This window comes from Neovison vison, chromosome 10, assembly GCF_020171115.1.
Source record: "Neovison vison isolate M4711 chromosome 10, ASM_NN_V1, whole genome shotgun sequence".
Classification (NCBI taxonomy): domain Eukaryota; kingdom Metazoa; phylum Chordata; class Mammalia; order Carnivora; family Mustelidae; genus Neogale; species Neogale vison.
This window is the reverse complement of record NC_058100.1, coordinates 36,347,810-36,359,060: the sequence shown is the minus strand read 5'-3', so window position 1 is coordinate 36,359,060 and position 11,251 is coordinate 36,347,810.

The window sequence follows — 11,251 nt, the reverse complement described above, 5'->3', positions numbered from 1 at the left end:
CAGGGGAGGCGCTTCCGGTGAGGCGCTTCCGGTGAGGCGCTTCCGGCGAGGCGCTCGCGCACGAGGGCTTCTCCACAGGGAGCGCAGGCGTCCCCCCGCCGGCCCGGAGCCTGTCGCCGCGCGGCTGCGCCCACAGAACCACGTCCAGGAATCTCTGTTCCTGGCTCGCCCGCGCTCCCCGACGAGCACCGAGTCCTGTCAGGTGGGGATACAGCGGGGGCTGCCGGAGCCCCAGGACGGGCTCTTCTAGAGAAAAACACAACGCTTTACTTTTGAGGAGTGACCAGAAGCTCTCCGGTGAGGCGATGCGCCGTGAAACAGGGAAGGACGAGCTCAGCATCCAGTTAGGGAATGAGACGATCGCCGGCAGGAGGCATAGTCGGAGGTCACGGATCCTGCCATCAGCCCAAAGATGTCACTGCGCTGCTGAGGAGATGCGGCGGCTTCTGGGACGGGGACGGGGGTGAGGGAGCTGAGCTTCCGAGTTAAGACTGGGTTTAAAGGGAGCGTTTCCATGATTAAAAAAAAAAAAATTAGGACCCGATATAATGGCTTCTTCTTCCTCCTCTCCTCCTCCTCCTCCTCCTTCTCCTTCTTTCACAATTTAAGAATTTCAGGAGCACCACGGTGGCTCAGGCCGCTGGGTGGCCGACCCTGGATTTCAGCTCCCATCGGGACCTCAGGATCCTGGGATCGAACCCGCGTCGGCTCCGCGCCCAGGACGGCGTCGGGTGGAAGATTCTCTCTCCCTCTCCGTCTCCCTCCCCGCCCCTTCCCCCATCCTGCGCACGCATGCGCGCTCTTTCTCTCTCAAATAAGTATTCGGGAAGAGAAAGGAATTTAAGGGTTCCGAACACATCCTGGGGCAGGACACTGCACCCGCGCCCCGGCCCCGCTTCCCGCGAAGCGCGGCTGTGGAACCCGCAGGGGCCGCCCCAGGAATCTGTGCTGCTCGCGGTGCGCGTGGAGCGAGGGACGCTCGGGGGGAGACACGACGGGGAAAAGGCGTTGAGAAGGGCGCGCGTTCCGCAGGCTGACTGGGAGGAGGACGGTAACCCCAAACCGAAGGCAGGGTACTTGCTGGGGTCTGAGGCACAAGACTGCAGAAAAGTGAGACGCCTCTCCGCGGGAGCCAAACACCCGGCCCCTGCGGTGGCCCGGGGAGGCCACCTTCTGTGGCAGGCACGGCGGGTGGCTCTGCGCAGAGAGGACGCGGCAGGACAGCTTCTGTGGGATGTGCTGATGTCCTGCGGGGACCGGGCTGGTGCTGCGAACGGGAACTTTGGGACAATCAATGATAACGTGACTTCATTTGTACCCACAGGCCAGGTAGGGTCTTGGGACATCTGGGGTGTATGATATCAATGTGGTTTGCATGGTTTATTTATTTATTTATTTTTAAGAATTTATTTATTTATTTATTTGAGAGGAAAGAGAGTGCGCATGTGCACATGGGTGGGGGAGGGGCAGAGGGAGAGGGAGAAGCTGACTCCCCGCCGAGCAGGGAGCCCCACACAGGACTCGATGGGAGGACCCCCAGGGATCTTGACCCCACGGAAGGCACACGCTCAACCAACTGATTCACCCAGGTGCCCCTGCTTTAGTATTATTATTTTTTTAAACAGAGGAAAGAGGATTCAACTTATATTGTATAGTAAGACCGTCACTTATTTTATATTATTAAGAAATGTGATATTCCAAGTAAGTCAGTTTTCCACACTATTGGAATAGCCCTCTAAGATGGCACCATTTTAATCTTTCTGATGGAAAGACTGCCAAAATACAGTACACTTTGGTATTTTCTCAAACAGAGAAAAAGAAGGAATTTAACCTGGTATCTTCAAGTCATCATGAGTACTGATGACTTTTTGTGCCATGTTATGGCAAGGCCCTTGAGCTGTGACCTAAGAGTCCTCCTGAGATAAGCTGGGCCTGGTCTTCTCTACTTGGTTGGTTCCTGTGTCCACTCTGCTGGCTTTTCCGACGTCTTGCTTCTCTGGAGGGGACAGTGTCTAGGAATCTACTTTAAACTCATAATCCTTTTAATTCCATATTTAATCTGCTTTGGATCTAGATATTCATGACTCTTATGCATGTTCTCTCTTATAAAAGCAAAAAAAAAAAAAAATTGCATTCTGACACAGGGTCTGAAAGGTTTGCCCAGGAATGAAGTGCAAATCTTTAAGATAGTCATTTTGTCTCTTTGGAGACATTTTGATTTAACTTTTGGTCTTGGCTGTGTTGCTCCAAATTGCAGTTACCGGATACAGGACTTCCAGGGAAGTGGTTTTAGTGTACATATAATTGAGATCCTGGGGAGATGGGAAAAGATGATGGTAGCCCCCCATCTTACCCCGAGCAACATTATCCTATTTGTTTTATGGAAATTGTAGTTAATATTTGGAATTAATTAGATTGTACAATCAGTTTCAAAAGCATAATGCAGTGGTGTATAAAATTTAATAATGCATAAAACTTGTTATGGAAATTTAAAATTTTAGGGCCTAGATGAAATTCAAACATGAATTTTGTATGAAGAAATGAAGCAAAATAGTTTTGTTAGAGTAATTTGCTTTATTACAAGGGAGAATAGCCACGGCATCATTTAAATACTATATTCATCACACGCAGTGCTTCCCAGCAAACTAATTTAAGATAGACTCTAGACTTGATAAATATCAAAAGGGTATATCACTGTCCTGTCTCTGCCTGTTTTTTTTGTTGTTGTTGTTGTATTTTTTTTTTTTTAAATCGGCAGGCTTAGTAAAAACGGATTTTTTAAAAGAAGCATTATCATAGACAGAGAAGACTGGAAATCATAAATGATGGGAGCAACTTCCCTTGATTATGACAGGAAGCCTGCATATGTAATCTTTGTAGCGAATAAACATCTTCAATTTCTAGTATTATATCATCCAATTCCAGGAAAACATTATCATAATATGAAATAGATGAGAAAGTAAATAGCAATCAGAACTATCTGGCAATGGAAATACTAGATTTTTCTCTCTCCTGAGTCGGGGCTGCTTGGCTTAATAAGAAAAGCTGATGGAAGGTGGTCTTGGGTTCAAATCCCAATGCCTATGTGACTTTGGGCAAGTTTCTCAAATTCTCTCAACTTTTGTCCCTCTGAGCATCACGCAGTGGAAATGATCTTTCCTTCACAAGGATGGATAATATTTAAATGGGATAGTATACATTTAGCACTTCATCCTACATCCCTCTGTTGGGAATCTGTAGTCCTACACCATTGGTGTACTGGTTCTCACCTCCAATCCCTCTTGTATCTAATATCTTTGTAGAGTCCTCCAGGTACCCGGCTGGGAAGCTCATGGTTGTCCCTTCCCTCCACTTCCTCCTACTAGTTCTTTTTTTTTTTTTTTTTTTTTTTTAATTTGTTTGTCATAGAGAGTGAAGTGAGAGCAAGCACAGGCAGACAGAGAGGCAGGCAGAGGGAGAAGCAGGCTCCCTGCCAAGCAAGGAGCCCGATGTGGGACTCGATCCCAGGATACTGGGATCATGACCTGAGCCGAAGGCAGCTGCTTAACCAACTGAGCCACCCAGGCGTTCTTTTTTTTTTAAATTTTTTTTAAAGATTTTATTTATTTATTTGAGAGAGAGACAGTGAGAGAGAGCATGAACGAGGAGAAGGTCAGAGAGAGAAGCAGGCTCCCCGTGGAGCTGGGAGCCCGATGCGGGACTCGATCCCGGGACTCCAGGATCATGACCTGAGCCGAAGGCAGTCGTCCAACCAACTGAGCCACCCAGGCGTCCCCCTCCCACTAGTTCTGAATGACTCCCTGCTCCCAATTCTTGAGTTAGGAGTCAGATGTATCTACTTTAAGATTGCCTGATCTACGCATGCTACAAATTATGTTTAACTGTCCCTGGTGAATACTCTGTAACCTGGAATTTTCTTGAGGGGAGGAATTATAGTTTTTATCTCTGGAGATGATATCTATGGAGCTGAAGTAAAATAAAAGAGAAATAGCTTTAAAAATCCCAGTTGGCTCTCTCCCTATTCCTACTTAGGCTCCCGATGCTGGCTTGTGTGGCTCTGGTGTCACTGGCCTTGCCCCGCCAAGCCAGGCAGGTCTGGTCTCCAAGGGGATTTCTGGGAGCCTTGTGGGTATGTCCCACGTTCCTTCTACCACCTGCGATGGCAGCACTGGGGGACCACTGTGATCCCTAGGGCCTTCAAGTCTCTTGCCTGCTGTCAAATGGTGAGGGGAGAGGCAGAATGGGACGGATCTCAGATCTAGCCAATGCCGGAACTCACCTCATCTTCTCACTCTATTTTCTCCTTTAATACATCTGATCAGAGGGTGCCTGGGGAGCTCAGTCAGGTAAGCATCTGACTCTTGGTTTTGGCTCAGGTCATGATGCCAGATCCTGGGATTGAGCCCTGCATCCCTGGCTCCCTGCTCAGAGGGGAGTCTGCTTTTCGCTCTTTCTCCTCAACACCCCCCTTCCCCTGCGCCCCTTGTGCTCTTTCCTTCTCTCTCAAATAAATAAATAAATAAAAACTTAAAAAAAAATACATCTGATCGGGTTACTCATGGCATCCCCCATTTTGTACCCTTTTATTTACTTGAGCTTCCCTCTCCGAGCATTGCTGTCATGCTGGGTTGGTGCTACTAGTCACTTCGGTTTTTTATTTGCCGGAGTTGGGCAGAGTTCTCTCTCTCCCCTGCATTAAACTTGATCAGAGAAGTGCTGGAGCTTCTCGTGTCTCATCATCCTACAGAAAGTTTCATAGAATTGTCTTTATGAAAAGGGCTGAAATTCATCAGATATGCCCTAGTAAGGCATGGGGCACAGCGGGCATCTACTCTGACGGGCTGCTTCTCTTTTCAGTTTGGTCAATGCTTGTGCCAAACCGTGTGCGAAATATTTTGAATATCCCCTCCGATTCCAGAGCTGCCTCTCCGTAGGAATCCACAGATGAGTGCTCATGGGCGTCTGAGCCAGAAGTTCAACCAGAGTTTAACCAAACCTTGTTGCCCTTCCCCTTGAAAGACCAAGACCGACTGGGATGTAGAGTCAAGCCCTCAGTACCAGAGTCATTTAGGAGAGTTTTTCTCCAGAAGTTTCCTAGACCTTTAAGCAAACAGGTGTCTGCTGATCCATTGTCCTCTGCCAGGTATGTCCAGACACCAACAAACATGAATGCTGTGCAGTTGGGGCTCAGTCAGAAGGGTCCAACTCACCTGATTGTAATGTGAGGGGAATGGGCATCATGGTTACTTTCCATTTCTGGTTAAGTAATAACAGAGAGAAACTCCTTTTATATTCAAATCTTCTATGCTTATGATCTTGTCAGTCCTTGTCATTTAGTTTTTATTTTGTGTATTTCAAGGTAGGTCGCTAATCGCATACAAATTCATGATTGTGATAGCTTCTTGATGGATTAACCTTCTTTTATCACATATTTTTATTCCTTTTTCTTTAAATTCTAATTTTCATGATAATATTGCTAAATAGCTTTCTTATTAAGGATTTCATTAATGTTTTCTTCTAGAATTTTTATTTTTATTTTTTACATTTAAAGCTTTGACCCATTGGGAATTGATCCTCGTCTAGGTCTGAGATACAGACCCAATTTTATATGTAATATATATTAATGCATATACACATGTATTTTGCTTTTGAAATATGTATATATCTATACAAATCCATACGTACATACTGTTACAAAGTCTCTCTCCCTCTCTCTTTTTTTGAGTTTGATAGTTTTGCGGTTACCTTTACCCTATTTGCCAGGTCTCTAGTCCACATCTGGGTCTTCTGGTAGTGGTTAGGGCACCTGCAATATTAGAGAAATCCAGGGAGCAGATCCGTTCACTTCCTGGTTGCCATGCTGTGTCTTGGTCTTCCTATTTGGCTAATCGTCAGCTTCCTAAAAAGCTGTAGCCTCAGGCAGCAGTCAGGAAGCAATTCTGTTCAGCTTCCGTTCACAAAGGCCTGTGAGAGTGAGTGTGAAACGGCACAGATGAGAAGGTTGCTCCGTATGAGTCCCAGGGAAATTTGTAAATGACTTGTTCCGCCAGAGAGGAGGGCTGGTTGAGTAAACCATGGTTCACACACACGATGAAGCATGCAGGTATAAAGAAAGATGAGTAAAATCTCCATGTCCTGAGAGGGATGATGCAGGTAAGTGAGAAAAGCTTGGCATGGAACAGTGTAGATGGTATGCTATCTTTTGTGAAAGAAAAGGAGAGAAATAAGATTTATATAATTGCAAGAAGAAATGGTTAAGGATAAGCAACAAATTGCCATAAATGGTTTCCTAAAGAGGAGGAGAAGTGGGGACTGGGGTGAACAAGGGAATTCTCTGTATCATAATATGCTGTAGTTGAGTTGTGATTTTTCTAAGATGTGTCTATAGAAGATGATTTATGTAAGATAAAATTATAACAAAGCCCCACCAGATACAAAAGAAGGGTGTGTGTGTGTGTGTGCGCGCGTGTATTCTCACTCTTCTCTGGGGCACTAAAACTCCAGGCAGCACTTCGTGCCTTCCGGGCTGGAACTCTGACGGGCCCCAGGACACACTCCCTCACGTGTTCTTCCTGATTCATGGAAATGGTAACTGCCTTTGAGTGCGCTTTTTTTTTTTTTCCAGTTTTCAGTCTTTATACTTTATCTACCATTGCTGTATATTCATAGCAGAGGAAATGTTTGGATGTGTGAAGCTTCTCTAGCCATGGAAATCTTTTTCCTCTGGTTTTAATCCTTATGATTGAAAACCCTTTAAAATATTTCTTTTCCGGGGCGCCTGGGTGGCTCAGTGGGTTAAGCCGCTGCTTTCGGCTCAGGTCATGATCTCAGGGTCCTGGGATCGAGTCCCGCATCAGGCTCTCTGCTCAGCAGGGAGCCTGCTTCCTCCTCTCTCTCTCTCTCTGCCTGCCTGTCTGCCTACTTGTGATCTCTGTCAAATAAATAAATTAAATCTTTAAAAAAAAAAAATATTTCTTTTCCTGGGGCACCTGGGTGGCTCAGTGGGCTAAAGCCTCTGTCTTCGGTTCAGGTCATGATCCCAGGCTCCTGGGATCAAGCCCCAAATTGGGCTTCCCTATTTCTCCCTCTCTCTCTCTCTGCCTGCCTCTCTGCCTACTTGTGCTGTCAGATAAATAAATAAAATCTTTAAATTAAAAAAAGATATATATTTATTTTCCTGCCTTAGAAAGTCTAGTATACTCAGTATAATTAAGTATTTCTTGGCTGATAAACCATGTTAGAATGAAGGTTTTAAACCATAAACGTTAATATAAAAGCCATATTTCATAGAATTTAAAATGCCATTGATTATAGGATATACCATTATTTCATGTAACATTTAAAAAGGCTGCCAATTAAACTATGACGCAATGTTTTGTTGCATATCCTTTGTAAGATGCATTTTGATTTCAAAGATATTAAAATGTGAAAAAATAAATGTGTATCTTAGGGTAGATAAAACATAGTTATAGATACAGACCTGAAACATTAAAAGGTCGAATTAAATGTGTACTCATCACAAGATGTTCCAAAAACCACAAGGAAATATTTTGCCTAGAGCAATGCTGAGTACCTGGCAGAAAATTAAGAATGCTTATGAGAAAATAAAGTCTTCACACAGACATTGGATGATCACTAAAATACAGAGAGAGGTATGAAAAAAATTGTTTTTAAAAAAATTGTTAAGCATAGACTATGTCCAGCCCCTGAGCTATGACCTTAAGCATAAGAAGATAAAAAATAATGACAAGATGGACCGCCCCTTGAATGCTTTATACTCTAGTGAAAGAGACAAATGGAAACAAATGTAACAAACATAGTCGGACACTGGAGGAGAAAGCAGGATGGAAGGTGTAGATTGCGGGGTTGTCTTCAGAGAGATAACAGCTGAAATTCTGGGGATAGATAATGACATCAAACAGGTTTGCAGCTATGAGGGGAAGGACAGGGACAAATCCTTGGAGAGTACTTATATTAGATGGGAAGAAAAAGAGGATCCAATGAGGAAAACCAAGACATGGTTAGAGAGATAAGAGGAGAAATTGGAGAGCAATTTGCCACTGAAGCCAGAGTTAGAGAGATGGGTTAAGAAGGAAGGAACAATCACCATTGTCAAATTGCCGAGAGATGGAGCAGGATGAGGAGTGAAGATGTTATCAGAACTGGCAGTTGGGAGGTCATCAGTGACTTCCAATAAAGTAATTTCAGGAAAATGATTGGAGCAGATGTCAGAGCATAATGAGTTGATGAGTAAATGCAGGAAGAGTTTATCTTGAAAAGCTTATGAGAAGGGATAGGAAGAGGCTGGAAAAAACAGGAAGGGCAGAAATGGAATCAATGAATGCAGGAAAAAAATAGACACCAAAACTCATGGAAACAAAGCAAAGGGCTGGATGTCTAGATGTAGTCAGAATGTCAGGATGGGGAGGCAGATGGCCGCCAAGGCAGAGAGGACAAGGGATCAGGCAGTCTTTGGTCCACCTCCTAGCTCTGTTGCTTACTGTATGAATTTGGGCAAGTTACTAATGCTGCCCTTCAGATATTAAGAAAGAGTACCCAGAAAGAAGACAGATACTCCAAAAACACTCATACAGTAAATATGAAACATTTCTCAGAGTTTTTTTTTTCTTCTTACGATTTTAATGTAGGCTGATGACATAAGTCCAAAGCATTATTCTAGGAAAGAAGGCTACAAGGGGACTAAATGATGTATTTCAAGTGCACAGCTTTCTGACAGTTCAGCTTTTAAGAGTATCTAGGGTTGGAGTTACAAATGGATTTCATCCTGCATGCCAGGGCTGATGAGATGCCAATGACTGCCCGAAGCACTGGCTGGGCAGAATCATGTTTGAGTAAGAGTCTAGGCTCAGCATAAGAAAGGGCTGTGGATGAAAGAAGTTGGCCAGAGGCTTGGAAGCGATGGTGGTAAGAATAGCACAGTGAATTTGCTGACCCTGAACCAGAGGCGGAGAATGGGCTGTGTATCCATCAGGTAGTTTTCCATCAATGGTATTGAGCTTTTTGATAAGTATTGACTTGTTAAAAATGTCAGTGTCCATTCTCTGAGGAGTACAAATACTCTAGTTTCTACCTTCAGAGTAGAAACATAAATTGCAGCAGTCAGCTACAGCCAGGGGTTTGACATCCTTTTGTGAATGTTAATACATATGATTGGAATCTGTACATTCATAATAGAAGCCCTCTCCACATGTTCAAGGTAGAGGACCATGGAAACACTGGAGGCAAGATCAAAATGTTCCCTGGCCAGACTCTGGGTATGAAGTAAGACATGGAGGAAATGGAGATAAGCTCCTGTTGCTTCATATACAATGGCCATAGATGGTTTTATTTTGAGAACTTTTAAGTTACTACTACCAAGTTGCTTTACTGCAATGAAGTATCCATAGCCTATGCATCTTTAAGCAATGAAACAGTAAATTTCGTGTGTGTGTGTGTATGTATGTATGTATATTACATATACATACATATATATATTATATATATAAAATTTTAAAAAAACAGCGATACCCTGTTTTCCAATGAAACCTTGTCTTGAACTCCAATACAGGTAAAGCAGAGCCTTTCTGATTAAAGAGGAGATGGAGGATTGGTTTTCATCTCACTTTAAGGGGCTTGGAAGCCTCTGCTATAAGATTAATTAGTTATGAAATGCACCCGCAGGTCATTAAGCACATTAATTTGCTCTATTAGAATGATAATCTTTATGAACAGGCAAAATTTTGGAGATGTTCATAAAAAAATGACAATTTTAAAAAATTTAGTCACTTAGGGTCATTACAATCATTAAAACACATCCCCCAGGGCCTGGATTCCTCAGTCTTTAACAAAACTAACCTAGCAGCACCAAGAGTTAACTTCCGTACAAGGAAGGCAGTGCCAGGCCCAAGCCCAGGCTTTTCTTAACATCTCTAGGCCCAAGCCCAGGCTTTTCTTAACATCTTAACATCTCAGTTTTCCCCATCCTGTAAAACTGAAGCAGCTGGCAGTGTTCCCACACTTGATTCCCCGACCTGTGGAGTGAGGGCTATTCTAGTGGTAAGGCCACATGGAAGCCACTAGATCAGCCACGATCTAGGAAAATAATATACCCAAAGCAACAGTGCTTATTGGAGGGATTGGAGACATCAGTGCCACCATCAAGGATTTGGGAAATGTAGGGATGGCTGTTCCTAGGACATCCCCATGTAACTCTCCCATGTGCCTTGTACGGAAGACAGGTGGATCTCGGAGAACGACAGTGGATTATTGTCAAGCCGAGCGGTGGTGATTCCGTTTGCAGCTGCTGTACCAGATGTGGTTTTGCTGCTTCAGCAAATTCACTGGAAACTGAAAACTGGAAGAAAAACTCCTGGAAACTAATATGCAGCTACTGGGCTGGCAGATGCCTTTCTCCATCCCCATCCATAAGAACCACCAGAAGCAATTTGATTTCAGCTGGCAGGCCAGACACCTTCTCTATCCCACTTCCCAGCTGTATGTCATAACTGAATTCATAGGAATCTTGATCTCCTTTCCCTTCCATAGGCTATCACACTAACCCATTACACTGACGATATCACGCTGATTGGACCCAGTGATCACTTTAGACTTATTGGTAAGACCTTGGTGTATCGAAGGATGGGGAATAAATCTGGCACAAATTCAGGGGCCTTCTATCTCAGTTAAATTTTTAGGGGTCCCGTAGTGTGGGGCATGTCAACATATCCCTTCTAAGGTAATGCATAAGTTGTTGCATTTGGCCTCTCTTAACAATAAAAAAAAAGGCACAATGCTGAGTGGGCCCCTTTGGATTTTGGAGGCAACATATTCCATTTGGGGGTATTATTCCAACCCATTTTCCAAGTGACTCCAAAAAGTTGTTGACTGAGAAAACTCTGTAATGTGTCCCGAGTGCCAGACAAGGTGCTCTGCCGTTTGGGTCATAGGGCCCAGCAGATCCAAGGGTGCTCGAAGGGTCCGTGGCAGGTAAGGATGCCACTAGGCGTCAATGGCAGGTCCCAACAGGTGACTTGCAGCTCGGACTCAGGATTTTAGATCAAAGCCCGACATCTATCCACTATGGATAACTATTCTTCATTTGGGAACTAGCTCCTGGCCTGCTACTAGACCTTAGTAGAGACCTAAAGCTTAACCACGGGCCACCAAATTACCATGAGACCTGAGCTGCTCATCATCTGGCTCACGAGGAGGGATACTACACTCTGAAAGAACTATGTGAGTTTACTAATTT